Source organism: Pseudophryne corroboree, chromosome 1 (genome assembly GCF_028390025.1).
Source record: "Pseudophryne corroboree isolate aPseCor3 chromosome 1, aPseCor3.hap2, whole genome shotgun sequence".
Lineage (NCBI taxonomy): Eukaryota > Metazoa > Chordata > Amphibia > Anura > Myobatrachidae > Pseudophryne > Pseudophryne corroboree.
This window is the reverse complement of record NC_086444.1, coordinates 1,074,988,769-1,075,007,709: the sequence shown is the minus strand read 5'-3', so window position 1 is coordinate 1,075,007,709 and position 18,941 is coordinate 1,074,988,769. Positions and strand designations below refer to the sequence as shown.

The window sequence follows — 18,941 nt, the reverse complement described above, 5'->3', positions numbered from 1 at the left end:
ATTGGCTCCTAACTGTCATTTGTCAAACACAGCTTGTGGTATAGCAGTTAGGAGCCGATTGGTTGGGACTTTATCTCCAGTGACTTTATCTCCGTCCAAGGCTTAGTAAATAGACTCCTTAGTCCCTTCTGGGGGCATGGACAGAGTGTCCCTGTGGCATTTTGGGGGCGTTGTGGCGGCATTCGGAGGGGGGGGGGGGGGCTGGCACGAACAAAGGAGGCATGTCTGGACCATTTGTGGGGCATCACACGCAGCCACTGCGACCCAAAACATGGTGGCCCGGCATCTTGCCCTGTGCTGGGCGGCCGCCCGCATGCTAGAGAAATGAGTTTTGTGACTTCTTGCAAAACTTCAACTCATGCTGAATTAGGCCCTAAGCAGCAACCTGCACTAATAACTCCGATTATTGTGGCGATGTAAAAGGGGTCTTACTTAACCCCTTCACAGAACTCTGTATATTTTCCTCTTCTCTTAGGTATGTCACGTCTCCCAAGCAGTGGATGTCACAGCTCTCACTCTGCATGCATGTTGGAGACAGGGCAGACTTTACAGAATTATTATATAGATTCTTATTAAATATAGCATGGATGGTGTAATGACTTAGGTCTCAGGTTCGATTCCCACATGAACCTTAACTGTGTGGAATTTGTATATTCTCCCTGTGCTTGCGTGGGTTTCCTCCAGGCACTCTGGATTCTTCCCAAAGGAATGGCCCCCAACAAATCATGAAGCCTAATGTTTGTGTCTGTGTATAGGGGGGTACGCATGGGAGATTTCTCCCAGAGATGTGTGCTGAGCGATCTATCACATACCACTCAGCAAACATCTCTCCCCTGCACAGCACACAGCGCGATGTGTGCTGGACAAAAGGGGGGGGGGGACCACTCACTAGATTGGGCGTGCATGCATACCCAATCTAGAGCCGGCGATAGCGACACGCGGAGCCACGCTTCGCTGTCGCCGGCACCCCTACACATGGAGCAATGTGTTCTTAATTTCTAAGCAATCTAGTCAGATTGCTTAGAAATTAAGTGAACATCGCTCCGTGTGTACCCCCCTTATGTTTGTACATGTGGTTTGGAGCATATAGGTCTATGTACTAAGGGGGATGTGAGGAATTGAGAGGTCTGTGACAATTAATATACTGTAGTTATGCCTCATTTCCCACGTCAAATATGTACTTTTTATCCCCCCCTATACATTCAGTTTGTCTGTTTGTTTATTCTCCATAACATGTCCCTGCTCAGCCCCATACTGTGTCTGAATCAGCCTTAATAGTGTAAAAAATGCACTTGTGTTATGTTATCTGTTACACTAGGTAATGTAGTCATGTTAGCCATAGTTTTCTATTGTTTTTTTACACCACAGTAGACACTCAAGGGTTAAGTCATTTAAGGTACCATTGTCCATTTTGTTTATCCCTATTGTCCAACAGTAAGCTGACCAGACAGGGTGACTCATTGGCTGATGTAATCACCTTGATTAGAATGTGTATTGTATTCCAATGTCTTAAGATCCTAAAACAAAGAAAGTAAAACACACCCCTGCAATATGAAGCTTCTGGGGTTTAAGTAGAGCTATTGATAATGTCGATATTATCTTAAACCGCAAGGCTATACCTCTAAATACACTTTTACCGTGGAGCCGCTATGGCCACTAGACTGAATACACGTGCTACGCACTTTGTACGCTATTTGCGTACAGAGTCCCGTACGTGGTACGTACTTGGCGTACACACGCCGCGCTGAGTGTACAGAGTACGCACAGCGCGCGCACACACAATTGATAACCTTTAAACCTTATACGTAATTCAATGCAATGTTATTCTTACACTCTAAACCATGTGCCGCAAAGCACAGTAAGGATGTTATACCTTAAACCTTAAGTAGCGCTAGCGGTATAATTTACCCGCAGTGCATACACCTTATCAATACTTATAAACCTTATACAGTTAAAATACACTTTAAACCCTTGCAGGAAAGTGAGGACACAACACCGTTTTGTAGTTGAACCACAGGGTTTCTAAGGCCACAGTGGATTATTCAAAAAGGTAAAACAGTACAATTTATACACTACAGGCTAACAAGATAAGTCTAAACAGAATAATGGCTACAGAGAATGTACATACGTGAGAATGTTCGCAAGCGCAACCCGGCCGGTCCTCCGCTGGTCATACAGATAGCGTTCAGTGTCTTCTGACCGGCCAGGCAACAATGGTCTTCTTATACACAACTTACATACACAATACAATGGTCACTGTAATCTCATTGTCCATTGGGAGCAGAGATGTGTCTTTTCATTACAGGTGAGGTCATAGGTTGATTTGAAAAGGTGGGCGATGTCTTTCTCCAACTGCTCTTGTGGGTGGTATCCACTGGATTCCCGCCGCATACATAATATACAGTAAATACAGTTAATATCTATATTCTACTTCTGTACATAACTATACGCAGGAACATGCGATCTTTCTCTAACTAACACCGGAATGTTACCCTTAAAATACCCTACAGCTGGATACTAGACATCACCTTCTAACCTTTGTCTGACCCTTCCTATCATGCAAAGGCGAATCCCTTAGTCCTGGAACTGTTTAAACTATTGATACTCGCTGATGCGGTCTAGGGGAACTATATCTAAAATGTACACCTTTTGGGTTAAATATGTAATGTTCTAATAACCCTCTATGCGCTCACAAACTCTACCGTAAATGCGCATACCACGCGCTAAGGCGCATGACCGTGGAAAGCTACTTTACGCAAATTGCGGATATGTGAACGCACGGCAGACCGAGTGCACGCGCAGCGGGTATGTGCATGGGGTTAGTACATGGGGCATGCATTACAATATTTTTCGACTTTGACACTACCCAGAGAGCTGATGGGAGATTCTCTGCTCCTAGACTAAAGGGGCTTACACACAGAGATATCCGTGCTTAAAATTTAAGCAATCTGACTAGATTGCTTAGAAGTTAAGCACAGATCTCCCCGTGTGTAAGCCCCACAGCGATAGCGATGTGCAGCCCCGAGTGGCGCTATCGCCGGTGCTAGATTGGCCTGCACACTCTAGCACATTGCTCATTTCACCCGTTGGGTGAAATGAGCGAGCCCCACCCCCCCGTCCGCCCCATCGCTCAACACACATCGCGCAGTGCTGAGCGGGGAGAGAGATGTGTGCTGAGCGGTCTGTGCTAGATTGCTCAGCACATATCTCTCCCAGTGTGTACGGGGCTTAAGAAGTAATGTTCTCTCAGGAGTTTGTGGTGGGAATTGTCGTGTGGAATTAGATTACAGAAGTGTGCTGAACTGTTTAGAACCCATTATGTTCAATAAATCACTGTTGGTTTTTCATCTACCACCGTGACTGAGTGATTTGGAACCCTGTATCTTCACAGGGGAGGAGAGGAGTAAATGAAAATCCCTGTGTATACAGTATCACATCTTAATAAGTATTATAGGGATGTGTCTGCCTTCTGGCTGCTAGCACTAATAGGTTAATATATTGCATTGTCATATGCACCTTTGGCAGCTCTAAGTGACCCAGCTATCACTAAGGACAAAGGTAATTTACCATCAGTTGTCCAGCAGCAACTTTGTCACCTGTAGCTGTCAGTATCTGCTTATCCTCACTGGAGAAGTAGAAAGTAAAGCTGGGTAGCGAGGCTATTCCAAGTAACTACCGCAGTAATCACCTCCCGCTTTGCACCAATTACAGGTGAAGTAGAAGCGGCATTAACTACATTATTGATTGTAAGCTCCACTAGGGAAGGCACTGCGCAATATGCGTATGCTATATAAATATCTGGTAATTAATAAATATATAAATATTACAGAGATAAATAGTTGAAATTAAAGATAGCCATCACATCATAGTTTTGGAGATAAGGTGAATTTGATGTGGAAGTTGAACTAACCAAAAAAGTTTAAAACCTGAATTTTAGTGGTATTTTACAGCTGGATCGGCTTCCAGTTTCGGTCACATAGATTTCCCGCACACTTTGGCGGATTCTCTCATATGCATATGAAAGTTACTTGAATACCATGGGAGCATGGAAAGGCGATCTCACATTCGTCCGACTCAGAATCAGCCTTAAAATATTTGCAACACGAGGAAAGGACCTTCCTGGTCAGTGGTCACCTATAGATTCAGCAACAGGCATTCGTTGCAACCAGAAGTAGTCTGGACACCTGAGAAGCAGCTAGCCAGACACAATGAAAATAGGAGCCTGGCCTTCCATTAAAAGGACAATGCCCTCATCAGGTGTAAAGTAATGGTATTGTTTTGTAAGTGCAGTGTAGTGCGTCTGTCAGTCATTACCTCAGTAACCATTTAAGTTATTTTCCTATCACTCCCTTTAGCGTAGATAAATGTTATTTTTGTTTATATCCTCAAAACCCATTTTAGCTTAAAGGTTATCTAAAATATTTATGTGTTTGCAGTTTCAAACACAACTAGGAACAATGGCACTGTATCAAAAGTATTTAACGCTAAATAAATACATTAATAGTCAAATAGAACTACCCAGTGCACCAATACATTATGCATAGCTTATGACATTTCCCACTATACTACAGCAATACATATAAGCACATTCAAGATTGTTAGAAAGTAAAGGTGAAGATAAGAAACAGTATTAATATTTATTGATTGGATAACAATGTAGAAAGGGAAATGACTAGACTTGGAAAACAGCTGCTAGGCGGATTGTCTTCCAACTTTGATCACTGAGAAGCAAAATAGTCAAAGAGTGAAATGTGCTACAGATAAAAGGCTGGAAGGGTGGAAGGAAGATTGTTGTGGGTCTTATACATTAACTAATACAGAAGCTGCAGTAGAATCTATTACTACTGGTGGTACACAGAGCACTGAAGCAGGCCAGTATTCTGATAATATATAGGATTACATTCAATTTAAAATGTTAACATGCCTTAATCTGACAGTTTCCTTGCACATACCTTAAATGAAGGCTAGACTTTAGAAGTGCAACAGTTGTTTTGCAGTTCCTATACTGAAGATCAGTGTTCTATTTATAATGGTCTATATTTGGTTGAAGCACACGTGCTTAGACAGGAACATCGTCTAGTTGCCGACTGTCACTGCCCAATTTAGACACATGAAGAAACATACACAGGCATACAGACAGACAGACAAACAAATGGCGCTTAGGCAAATGCAGGTTGGAGAGTGTGACATCCAGGTACCGAAAGCTTCATACAGTCCAAACATACTGCAAAGTATGGAGAGAAGATGCTGTATTGTAACTAGAGGCATTTGCACTTTTTTCAAGGTGGTGTGAGACTTTTCCAGAGCAAGATATACATTCTACATGTATATAATGTTTGTGATGCCATGATAGATCCATTGTTAATGACAGAGAATGTTCTATTTTGGCACAGATACTAGAATTGTAAATTTAAATAAGTTTATTTAAACCTATTGCTGTGCGCAAAGAATGATTTTTCAGAGATCATTGGCCATTATCACAATGGCCCAGCATCTTTTCTACTTCATAAATAACTTAATTAATAATAAAGTAAAACAACTTTAAGTTTAGCCAGTCAAGAAAGCCATCCTAAACACATAGAATAATTCCATATATACTAAAGGTCACAGGGTCAACATTTAAAAGATAAGAGCACACAAATTTAATTTGTTTGAAGTCAGCATGTACTAAGCAATTCAAATCCAAAAGTATATACAGTATTTAACTTCAAAGTTTAAAAAATATGAATTTATGTATTTAAAAAATGAAATGCTCCATTTGCATTCAGCTTGACACCCACATTCAGGAGGATCAGTTTCAGATTACTCACAATCTTGTGTTAGCTCAGCAGCCACCAGTTCCATGTCCTGTCAGATGAGATTGTAGTATCTATGAAGATAGTTTATGTGCATTAGCTAGATGAGGTAGTGTACCTTTAAGAATCTGGCTGCACAGATGAACATGTGATCAGGAAGTAGAAGGAAGTAGGAAGTAGAAGGAGAGTAAGGAGAAGGAGAGCAGCATGTGGAGTTGATGTCTATCTGTAACCATGCAAGTACTACTTACCAATAAGAAATAAAATACATAATCTTCATACTGAATGATTCATTGAAGTAAAGAGCTGTACATCAGGATATAACAACTGGCGACAAGGATAAACTTTTAACTACTTACACTCAGCTACTGTACATTCCTCTTAGTCACCATGCTATCATTAATCCCTCAGTTTCTGCATACTGATGCCCCTCATGCAGCAGAGTTATGGAGAAAATGGCTTGCCCAGTTTGATCAATATATTGAAGCTATGGGGGTTACTTCTGATAGCAAAAAGAAAAGCATGCTTCTTCTCAGTGCTGGCTCCAAGATTATGAACTGTATGATACTTTGCCAGGGATTATAACAAATGTAGGGACTCTCTGACTGCCTATTTTGCCCCAAAATGCAGCCTGACACATTCAAAATACCTATTCAGGACAGCTATGCAACTGCAAACTGAATCTGTTGATGCATACATTACTAGATTACGGATTCTTGCCAAAACTTGTCAGTTCCATGTTGTAGAGGATGAAATTAAGCAGCAGCTAATCGCATTTGGCACATGTGGAAAGTTGCGCAGACGTGCTCTTAAATCTGAAATGCCGCTGACTGAGCTGCAGCAATATGCTAGAAGTCTAGAACTTTCAGAGACACATGCTAAAGACATGGAGAGGGGCATGACCCAGCTGCAAGTGTGCAATAAATTACACACTGACACAAGTACCATTCTGGAGACAAGGAAATCTAGATCATGTTACAGATGTGGACGCTCCTATCCACATTCAGGAGACTGTCCTGCCACAGGTAAAATTTGCACTGCATGTGGCAAAATGAATCACTTTTCCTCTGTTTGTAAATCTAAGGAAATCAAGTCTACACCTAGACAATCTTCACAGCAGTTTAAATCCAGGCGAAAGACAGTTGGTTGTGTGGATCAACATTCTACAGTGGATCCGCCTGCAGAATCATCTGACAGTGATGACAAGTCAGAAGGATTTATCAACATGATTCATCAAGTTGGGAAAAACAAGGTCAGTCCAAAAACTGCCATCACTCTAGAACACACTTCTGTTGACTTTCTCATAGATTCCGTTGCTTCTGTAAATATAATGGATGCTACCAGTTTCAAGAAGCTGCATGGCAGAGTAATTTTGAATCCAACATCTGTGAAAATATTCACCTATGGTAATAAACAACCTCTTCCACTAAAGGGTTCTTTTGACATTATTGCACGCAAAAATGACAAAATGACAAAAGCTGTATTTAACGTCACTAAGTAAGCAAGAGGTAATCTTTTGGGATTGAATACTGCATCAGAGTTGGGTCTTATACAAATTGTGGCACACACTCATGATTTCGCTCATGTCTTATATGACGCTCCCAATCTCACTCCTGTCCTACATGACCCAAAACCACTACGAAGTGATGTGGATGTTTTACTAAGGGAGTATGATCATCTTTTTCATGGCATTGGAAAACTTAAAGACTATCAAGTTCATCTTCACATTGATCACTCAGTTATCACAATTGCTCAAGAACATCGGCGTATTCCTATCAACATAAGGAAGCAAGTGGAAGAAGAAATTCAGGCCCTTGAAGACTTAGATATAATTGAAAAGGTAGAGAAATAGAGACCTATGCGCTACAGTACAGACGTGCGGTGGAAACAGTAATAAAGAAAACACTCGTTTAACCCTTTTAAGAGTAGCAGCTCGTAATAAAGATTAGTGTATGGTGTACACGTAGAAAAAAATTGGATAGTGAAGAAAACAAGCGCTAATGAGTGTAGTGACAATTATAACGGAAACACTCAGGTGGGTTAAAAAATTAGTATGGCCTTGGGCACTTATCTGGTGAATAAAAACTTCCAGCCGATGTTCATCATTTTAGGATTAACATGTAAAAGAAGAAACAGCAAACATAGTGTGTATCGTTCATAGATTAAAATAGTGCTTTTCGCAATATAGGGCACGAAGTTAGGGAACTAGCTTATTCCCAATAAAAATGTAATCTGTAACTTCACAACATAAAATACAGATTTTAATGAACAATACAAAAACGGCTAGACAACACACGTACAAGATTTAAAATCATAAAAGCTTATCTGTCCATTATGAGGATAGGGAAGTCAGCAACAAACTGTCCCAGGGACACAAGATAGCCAAAGGTTATGCGTACAGGATAAAAAAGTTCAAACGCTTATCTGTCCATCAAGGGGAGTTTCAGCAGCAAACAGTCCCAACGCGTTTCGTCCTTCAGGGTGTGGACTTCTTCTTGAAGAAGTCCACACCCTGAAGGACGAAACGCGTTGGGACTGTTTGCTGCTGAAACTCCCCTTGATGGACAGATAAGCGTTTGAACTTTTTTATCCTGTACGCATTACCTTTGGCTATCTTGTGTCCCTGGGACAGTTTGTTGCTGACTTCCCTATCCTCATAATGGACAGATAAGCTTTTATGATTTTAAATCTTGTACGTGTGTTGTCTAGCCGTTTTTGTATTGTTCATTAAAATCTGTATTTTATGTTGTGAAGTTACAGATTACATTTTTATTGGGAATAAGCTAGTTCCCTAACTTCGTGCCCTATATTGCGAAAAGCACTATTTTAATCTATGAACGATACACACTATGTTTGCTGTTTCTTCTTTTACATGTTAATCCTAAAATGATGAACATCGGCTGGAAGTTTTTATTCACCAGATAAGTGCCCAAGGCCATACTAATTTTTTAACCCACCTGAGTGTTTCCGTTATAATTGTCACTACACTCATTAGCGCTTGTTTTCTTCACTATCCAATAATTGAAAAGGTATCTGGTCTGACACCATGGGTATCCTCTATTGTGGTAGTGCCCAAACCAGGTCAACCAATTGCAGTGAGAATATGTGTTGATATGTGTCGTCCTAATGTTGCCATTAAAAGAGAGCGCCATATTACTCCTACTATGGATAATATCATACATCGACTCACAGGTGCAAGTTTCTTTTCGAAATTGGATTTAAATAAAGGTTATCATCAACTGGAACTTGATGAAGAGTCACGGCAAATAACAACATTCTCAACTCATGTTGGGTTACGACGATACAAACGGTTATCATTTGGAATCGTATCTGCAGCAGAGGTGTTTCAAAATGCTATCCGTCAGGTTATACAGTCAGTTCCAAATGCCATCAATTACAGTGATGATATCCTGGATTTTGGAGCAACACGCCAGGAACATGATGTAGCTCTGCGTCAAGTGTTGCAGTGTCTTCAAGCCAAAAACTTAACACTGAATAAAGATAAATGCGTCTTTCTTCAACAGAAGCTCAATTTTTTGGGGCATATCTTTTCTCAAGATGGAGTTGGTCCTGATCCACAAAAAGTCCAGGCTATCACAAATATGTCCAAACCTGCTAATGCTGGTGAGGTCAAGTCGTTTCTTGGGATTCTAACTATTGCTCCCAATTCATTCCAAATTACGCTACTCTGACTGCCCCACTTAGGGAACTCACAAAGAAAAATGCAAAATTCATATGGACTTCCTCTCAATCACAAGCATTTGATGACATAAAACGATGTCTGCAGGATAGTGTCACAATGTCATATTACAACACTGACTGGAAAACAGAACTTATTGTGAATTCCAGTCCTGTGGGGCTCGGAGCTATCTTGACTCAGGTGAATACACATGGGGATCATCATATTGTAGCATGTGCAAGTCGCAGTTTGACAGAGGTGGAAAAACATTACTCTCAACCAGAAAGGGAAGCTCTTGCAGTAGTCTGGGGTTGTGAACGCTTTCATCTCTATCTATACGGCATTGACTTTACCATCCAGACTGATCATCAAGCCCTAGTGACACTTTTTGGAAATCCAAAATCCAAACAACCAGCTAGGATACAGCGATGGGGCTTACGTTTGCAGGCATACAATTTCTCCATCATTCATAGAGCTGGTGCTGACAATCCCTTAGATTACATGTCCAGACATCCTCTGCCTTCTGACATATCGCAGTCTACTTCAGTGGAGGAATATGTGTACTTTATTATTAACAATTCAATTCCTGATTCACTTACTAGTGCCAACATCAAAGAGGCTTCTTCCTCAGATAAAGTTTTGTCAGCAGTAAAACACTGCATTATTTCCAATGATTGATGACTGGGACAGTTTTTATTTTCAACTGATGAGGAACAAGAATTCCGAACACTTCATAAACATTGTCAAGAACTTACTGTACATGATAATTCAATCATTCTCAGAGGTGACAAAATTGTTATTCCAGCTGTTTTGAGAAAGAGGGTAATTGATTTTGTCCATGCCAGTCATTTAGGAATCATAAAGACCAAACAACTTTGACGTGAAAAGGTATGGTTTCCCTCCATGGAGCAACTTGTTGAATCGGAAATCCGTAACTGTATGACATGCACCCTTCTGTCTACGCAAACTAGCAGTGAACCATTGCGGATGACTAATCTACCTGACATAGTCTGGGAAAATGTTGATGTTGATTTCTATGGCCCATTATACAATGGTAAATACATACTAGTGGCTGTGGATGAATATTCAAGATATCCTGTTCTTGAAATAATATCTTCAACGTCTGCCACATCTGTCTTACCAGCGTTGGATAGAATATTTACTACTTATGGAATTCCAGGAACAATAAAGACTGATAATGGTCCGCCATTTCAAGGTGATGATTTCAGCAAATTCATAAAACATTTTGGAATTCGACATCAAAAAATCACTCCCCTGTGGCCACAGGCTAATGGTCTTGTTGAACGTTTCATGCGTAATCTGGGAAAGCAAAAAAGACTTGTAAAGTATCCCAAATTTCAAGTCAACAATCTCTAACTCAATGTCTCAGACAATATCGCTCAGTGCCTAATTCCACAACAAATGTCCCTCCTCAGACATTAATGTTTCAAAGAAAAGTAATCAGATCCACTCTTCCAAAAATCCATTTGACTCCTTCATCTAGAGATCATCAGGTTAGACAGAAGGACTCTGTCAATAAACAAAAGGCTAAACAATATGCAGACCGGAAAAGGAGAGCTATTGTTTCAGACTTACAAGAAGGAGATCGTGTTCTGGTGAAACAAAAAATAAGATTTTACTTACTGGTAAATCTATTTCTCGTAGTCCATAGAGGATGCTGGGGACTCCGTAAGGACCATGGGGAATAGACGGGCTCCGCAGGAGATAGGGCACTTTAAGAAAGCTTTGGACTCTGGGTGTGCACTGGCTCCTCCTTCTAGGCCCCTCCTCCAGACCTCAGTTAGGGAAACTGTGCCCAGAGGAGATGGACAGTACGAGGAAGGATTTTTGTAAATCTAAGGGCGAGATTCATACCAGCCACACCAATCACACCGTATAACTTGTGATAAACTTACCCAGTTAACAGTATGAACAACAACATAGCCACGGTACCACCGAAAACTATAACATAACCCTTATGTAAGCAATAACTATATACAAGTCTTGCAGAAGAAGTCCGCACTTGGGACGGGCGCCCAGCATCCTCTACGGACTACGAGAAATAGATTTACCGGTAAGTAAAATCTTATTTTCTCTAACGTCCTAGAGGATGCTGGGGACTCCGTAAGGACCATGGGGATTATACCAAAGCTCCCAAATGGGCGGGAGTGCGGATGACTCTGCAGCACCGATTGAGCAAACAGGAGGTCCTCCTCAGCCAGGGTATCAAACTTATAGAACTTTGCAAAGGTGTTTGTCCCCGACCAAGTAGCTGCTCGGCACAACTGTAATGCCGAGACCCCTCGGGCAGCCGCCCAAGAAGAGCCCACTTTCCTAGTGGAGTGGGCCTTAACCGATTTCGGTAACTGCAATCCTGCCGTAGAATGCGCCTGCTGAATCGTGTTACAGATCCAGCGAGCAATAGTCTGCTTTGAAGCAGGAGCGCCAACCTTGTTGGCTGCATACAGAACGAACAAAGCTTCAGTCTTTCTGATGCTAGCCGTTCTGGTCACATAAATCTTCAAAGCCCTGACTACATCCAGGGACTCGGAATCCTCCAAGTCCCGTGTAGCCACAGGCACGACAATAGGTTGGTTCACATGAAAAGAGGAGACTACTTTTGGCAGAAAGTGAGGGCGAGTCCTCAACTCTGCCCTATCCACGTGAAAAACCAAGTATGGTCTTTTATGTGATAAAGCCGCCAATTCGGAAACACGTCTTGCCGAAGCTAACGTCAACAACATGACCACTTTCCACGTGAGGTATTTCAACTCCACAGTTTTGAGTGGTTCAAACCAAGGTGACTTGAGGAACCGTAACACCACGTTAAGATCCCAAGGCGCCACCGGAGGCACAAAAGGAGGCTGAATATGCAGCACTCCCTTCACAAACGTCTGTACTTCAGGAATAGAGGCCAATTCTCTTTGAAAGAAAATGGATAAGGCCGAAATCTGGACCTTTATGGACCCTAATTTTTGGCCCAAAGTCACTCCTGTTTGAAGGAAGTGGAGTAGACGGCCCAAACGGAACTCCTCCGTAGGAGCGGCTCTGGCCTCACACCAAGAAACATATTTCCGCCATATACCGTGATAATGTTTTAACGACACGTCTTTCCTAGCCTTGATCAGGGTAGGAATGACCTCCTCCGGAATCCCTTTTTCCGCTAGGATCTGGCGTTCAACTGCCATGCCATCAAACGCAGCTGCGGTAAGTCTTGGAACAGACAGGGCCCCTGCCGCAGCAGGTCTTGCCTTAGAGGAAGAGGCCACGGATCCCCTGCGAGCAACTCTTGCAGCTCCGGATACCAAGTCCTCCGTGGCCAATCTGGAACAATGAGTATTGTTCTGACCCAGCTTCTTCGTATTATTCTCAACACCTTGGGTATGAGAGGAAGAGGAGGAAACACATAGACCGATCTGAACACCCAAGGTGTCACCAGAGCGTCTACCGCTACCGCCTGAGGGTCCCTTGACCTGGCGCAATACCGCTTTAGCTTTTTGTTGAGACGGGATGCCATCATGTCGATTTGAGGCAGTCCCCAACGATCCGTGATCTGTGCGAAGACTTCTGGATGAAGTCCCCACTCTCCCGGATGCAGGTCGTGCCTGCTGAGGAAGTCCGCCTCCCAGTTGTCCACCCCCGGGATGAACACCGCTGACAGCGCGCTTACATGGACTTCCGCCCAGCGTAGAATCCTGGTCGCTTCTGCCATGGCCATTCTGCTCCTTGTTCCGCCTTGGCGGTTTATATGAGCCACTGCCGTGACATTGTCTGACTGAATCAGAACCGGTTTTCTCCGAAACAATTCCTCCGCTTGATGCAGGGCGTTGTATATGGCCCTCAACTCCAGGACGTTGATGTGGAGACAAGACTCTAGGCTTGACCAGAGACCTTGGAAATTTCTTCCCAGTGTCACTGCTCCCCAGCCTCGGAGGCTTGCGTCCGTGGTCACCGGGACCCAGTCCTGAATGCCAAACCTGCGACCTTCTAGTAGGTGAGCACTGTTCAGCCACCACAGGAGAGATACCCTGGTCCTGGGAGACAGTGTGATCTTTTGATGCATTTGTAGATGGGATGCGGACCACTTGTCCAAAAGGTCCCATTGAAAGGTCCTCGCATGGAACCTGCCGAAAGGGATGGCCTCGTAGGAAGCCACCATCTTCCCCAGGACCCGCGTGCAATGATGCACTGAAACCTTTTTTGGTTTTAATAGGTTCCTGACCATGGCTATGAGTTCCTGAACCTTTTAGATCGGAAGAAAAACCTTTTTCTTGTCTGTGTCTAGAATCAGCCCCAAAAAGGTCAGACGCGTTGTAGGGACTAGCTGGGACTTCGGTATATTGAGAATCCAGCCGTGTAACTGCAACGTCTTCATGGACAGACACACGCTGTCCAGCAACCTCTCCCGAGATCTCGCCCTTATGAGGAGATCGTCCAAGTATGGGATAATTGTGACCCCCTGCCTGCGCAGGAGCACCATCATTTTCGCCAATACCTTGGTGAAAATTCTCGGGGCCGTGGAAAGCCCAAACGGCAACGTCTGAAATTGGTAGTGACAGTCCTGCACTGCAAATCTCAGGAACGCCTGATGCGGGGGGAATATCCGAACATGAAGGTAAGCATCCTTTATGTCCAGGGACACCATCCAATCCCCCCCCCCCTCCAGGCTGGCGATGACCGCCCTGAGTGATTCCATTTTGAACTTGAACCTCTTCAAGTACAGGTTCAGAGATTTCAGGTTTAAAATGGGTCTGACCGAACCGTCCGGTTTCGGGACCACAAACAGGGTTGAGTAATATCCCTCTCCTTGCTGGAGATGAGGAACTGTGACAATCACCTGTTGAGTATACAATTTTTGGATTGCTGTCAACACTAGCTCCCTCTCTGACGGGGAAGCCGGCAGAGCTGATTTGAAAAATCGGCGAGGAGGCAAGTGTTCGAATTCCAGCCTGTATCCCTGGGAAACAATCTCTAATGCCCAGGGATCCACCTGCGAGTGAACCCAGACGTGGCTGAAAAATCGAAGACGAGCCCCCACCAGATCTGCCTCCCCCCGGAAAGCCCCAGCGTCATGCGGTGGACTTTGCCGACGCGGGGGAGGACTTCTGCTCTTGGGAACTAGCTGTGTGCAGCTTTTTACCCCTGCCTTTCCCTCTGGCAACAAAGGATGATCCACGTACCTTCTTGTTTTTATTGGAACGAAAGGACTGCATTTGATAATGAGGTGCCTTTTTTGTATGTTGCGGGGGGACATAAGGTAAGAAATTTGACTTACCAGCCGTAGCCGTAGAGACAAGATCTGAGAGGCCGTCTCCAAACAACTCCACCCCCTTGTAAGGCAAGGACTCCATATGCCGCTTTGAATCGGCATCTCCTGTCCACTGTCGGGTCCACAAGAGCCGCCTAGCAGAAATAGACATAGCATTTATTCTGGAGCTTAATAAACAAATGTCTCTCTGAGCATCCCTCATATACAAGGCAGCATCTCTGATATGCTCTATGGTCATTTGAATGGCGTCCCTATCTAAGGTGTCAATTTCCGTAGATAAGGAATCTGTCCATGCTACAACCGCACTACAAACCCAGGCCGACGCCCTAGCCGGTCGAGCAATAGTACCGGAATGATTGTAAATGTGCTTTAAGGTAATTTCCTGCCTGCGATAAGCAGGTTCCTTGAGGGAAGCCGTATCCTGAGAAGGCAGTGCCACCTTTTTGGACAAACGTGTCAGCGCCTTGTCAACTTTTGGCGAAGATTCCCAGCGTATCCTATCAGTTTGTGGAAAAGGATACGCCATGAGAATCCTTTTGGGAACTTGTGGTCTCCTATCCGGAGATTCCCAAGCCTTTTTGCACAAGTCACTTAATTCAAATGAGGATGGGAAAGTGACCTCAGGCTTTTTCCCTTTATACATGTGTACCCTTGTGTCACAATTACTTGTTCCTCAGTAATATGCAAAACCTCTTTAATGGCCATAATCATGTACCGTATACCCTTACCCACCTTTGGCTGTAATTTTGCATCTTCATAGTCGACACTAGAGTCAGTATCTGTGTCGGTATCTGTGTCATCGATCTGGGATATGGTGCGCTTCTGAGACCCGAGACCTGGCGCCCCAGGGACAGGCATGGACTGGCTACCTGACTGATCCCTAGCTTCTGCTTTGTCTAATCTTTTATGCAATAGATTGACATTTGCATTCAAGACATTCAGCATATCCACCCATTCCGGTGTCGGCGTTGCCGACAGCGACATGACATTCAAGCACTCCCCCTCCACATTAAGCGAGCCTTCCTCATCAAACATGTCGACACATGCGTACCGACACACTTCACACACACACAGGGAACCCCTTTCCTGAAGACAGTATCCCTGTCAAGGCCCTTTGGAGAGACAGAGAGAGAGTAAGCCAGCACACACCCCAGCGCAATAACCCTGGAGACCAACACAAATTGTTTTCCCCAGCAGCGCTGTATAATATGTAAACCGCCAATTATGTGCCCCCCCCCCTCTCTTTTAAGCACCCTTTCACCGTGTGTAAGCAGGGGAGAGTCCGGGGAGCATCCTCTCAGCAGTGCTGTGGAGAGAAAATGGCGCTGGTGAGTGCTGAGGGAGAAGCCCCACCCCCTCGGCGGCGGGCTTCTGTTCCGCTCAAACTTAGTGAAATATGGCGGGGGCTCTTTTATATACATGTACAGAGCCCACCTGTACATGTATATATTCTTTATGCCATGCAGAGGTTTATATTGCCGCCCAGGGCGCCCACCCCTGCGCCCTGCACCCTTACAGTGACCGGAGTATGTGAGGTGTATGGGAGCAATGACGCACAGCTGCAGTGCTGTGCGTTACCTCAGTGAAGCTGAAGGCTTCTGCCGCCTGACGACTTCTGTCTTCTGTACTTCTAGCTCTGTGAGGAGAACGGCGGCGCGGCTCCGAGGGTTGACGCCCAGTAAGAACCTGCGTTCACCCCCTCTGGAGCTAATGGTGTCCAGTAGCCGAGGAAGCAGAGCCTATCTTTGACAAGAAGGTCTGCTCCTCTCTCCTAAGTCCCACGATGCAGGGAGCCTGTTGCCAGCAGTGCTCCCTGTGAAAAAGTAAAATGTAGAAAGAAAAAATCCAAACAAAAATGCTTCTAGGCAGAGAACTCTGGAGAGCTCTCTGCAGTGCACCCATCTTGCTCTGGGCACAGTGTAAAACTGAGGTCTGGAGGAGGGGCATAGAGGGAGGAGCCAGTGCACACCCAGAGTCCAAAGCTTTCTTAAAGTGCCCTATCTCATGCGGAGCCCGTCTATTCCCCATGGTCCTTACGGAGTCCCCAGCATCCTCTAGGACGTTAGAGAAAGTAGTACGTAAGGACATGACTGCTTTTCACTAGTGATGAGCGGGTTCGGTTTCTCGGAAACCGAACCCCCCCGAACTTCACCCATTTTACACGGGTCCGAGGCATACTCGGATTCTCCCGTATGGCTCGGGTAACCCGAGCGCGCCCGAACGTCATCATTCCGCTGTCGGATTCTCGCGAGATTCGGATTCTATATAAGCAGCCGCGCGTCGCCACCATTTTCACTCGTGCATTGGAAATGTTAGGGAGAGGACGTGGCTGGCGTCCTCTCCGTTATTGTTGAACTTGATTGTGCTGTGCACTATTGCTTAATTGTTGGGAGGGCTTGGGAGCAGCTGCATAATATAGGAGGAGTACAGTGCAGAGTTTTGCTGACAGTGACCACGAGTTATCCGTTCTCTGCCTGAAAAAAACGCTCCATATCTGTGCTCACAGTGTGCTGCATATATCTGTGCTCACACTGCTTAATTGTGGGGACTGGGGAGCAGCTGTATTATATAGCAGGAGTACAGTGCAGAGTTTTGCTGACAGTGACCACCAGTATACGTTGTCTGCCTGAAAAACACTCCATATCTGTGCTCAGTGTGCTGCTTTATTGTGGGGACTGGGGACCACCAGTATAAAATTATATAGGAGGAGTACAGTGCAGAGTTTTGCTGACCAGTGACCACCAGTATATAATATATAGCATTACGGTACAGTAGGCCACTGCTGAACCTACCTCTGTGTCGTCATTAAGTATACTATCCATCTACATTCTATACCTGTGGTGCATTTTAGTTTTGCAGTTTGCTGACACAGTGACCACCAGTATACTATATATAATAGCAGTACGGTACGGAAGGCCACTGCTGTACCTACCTCTGTGTCGTCATTAAGTATACTATCCATCTACATTCTATACCTGTGGTGCGCCTCTTTTTTTCTTTGCATCATGTGCTGTTTGGGGACTATTTTTTTGAAGTGCCATCCTGCCTGACACTGCAGTGCCACTCCTAGATGGGCCAGGTGTTTGTGTTGGCCACTTGTGTCGCTTAGCTTAGTCACATAGCGACCTTGGTGCGCCTCTTTTTTTCTTTGCATCATGTGCTGTTTGGGGACTATTTTTTTGAAGTGCCATCCTGTCTGACACTGCAGTGCCACTCCTAGATGGGCCAGGTGTTTGTGTCGGCCACTTGTGTCGCTTAGCTTAGTCACACAGCGACCTTGGTGCGCCTCTTTTTTTCTTTGCATCATGTGCTGTTTGGGGACTATTTTTTTGAAGTGCCATTCTGCCTGACACTGCAGTGCCACTCCTAGATGGGCCAGGTGTTTGTGTCGGCCACTTGTGTCGCTTAGCTTAGCCATCCAGCGACCTCGGTGCAAATTTTAGGACTAAAAATAATATTGTGAGGTGTGAGGTGTTCAGAATAGACTGGAAATGAGTGGAAATTATGGTTATTGAGGTTAATAAAACTATGGGATCAAAATGACCCCCAAATTCTATGATTTAAGCTGTTTTTTAGGTTTTTTTGTAAAAAAAAACACCCGAATCCAAAACACACCCGAATCCGACAAAAAAATTTCGGTGAGGTTTTGCCAAAACGCGTCCGAATCCAAAACACGGCCGCGGAATCGAATCCAAAACACAAAACCCAAAAAATGTCCGGTGCACATCACTACTTTTCACCCAAGTCCACTGACTGTAGTGAAAAGGAAAGGAACAATGGTTGTTGCAGGAAATGACCATCACACTGTGACAAGGAATGTGTCCCATTTCTAGAAGATATTCCCATCATTGTCTTCTGATGCACCAAGTCAAGATGATGTCGACATACCACCTATAACATCCTCAGCACCAAGTGATTCTATTGTGTCTGTTCCTTTGAGTGAAGGATCATATACTCAGACGAAAGCAGGCAGAGTCATTAAACCTCCTACAAGGCTTATTGAGCAGATATGACTTTCATCTTAAAGCTCATACATAATTTGTTGTTCAAAAATCTTTTCCAGTTTAATGTGTATTGTATATTGTGGGTTAATGTTCATGCTCAGATTTAGTCAGCATATTGTTGTATGTTTAATTGGTTGAACGTGTTTTAAAGAAATATATTAATTTACATATATGAAAGGAAGGGGGAGATGTAG

At 44.1% G+C, this 18,941-nt stretch overlaps 1 protein-coding gene across 8 annotated transcripts in view; it reads right to left on the bottom strand.

Moving 5' to 3' along the window:
• YIPF7 (Yip1 domain family member 7) overlaps nt 1-5,883 on the bottom strand; it is a 201,324-nt gene extending 195,441 nt beyond the window's left edge. For 7 of the 8 annotated variants that reach the window (XM_063920989.1, XM_063920990.1, XM_063920986.1 and 4 more), the window contains exon 1: nt 4,953-5,037. The gene's annotated coding sequence lies outside the window, so the exon portion shown is untranslated. Of the gene's footprint in view, nt 1-4,952; nt 5,038-5,810 lie in introns of those variants that run through there. The other variant, XM_063920987.1, reaches the window with a different exon arrangement.
• Between the last annotated feature and the right edge of the window lie 13,058 nt (nt 5,884-18,941).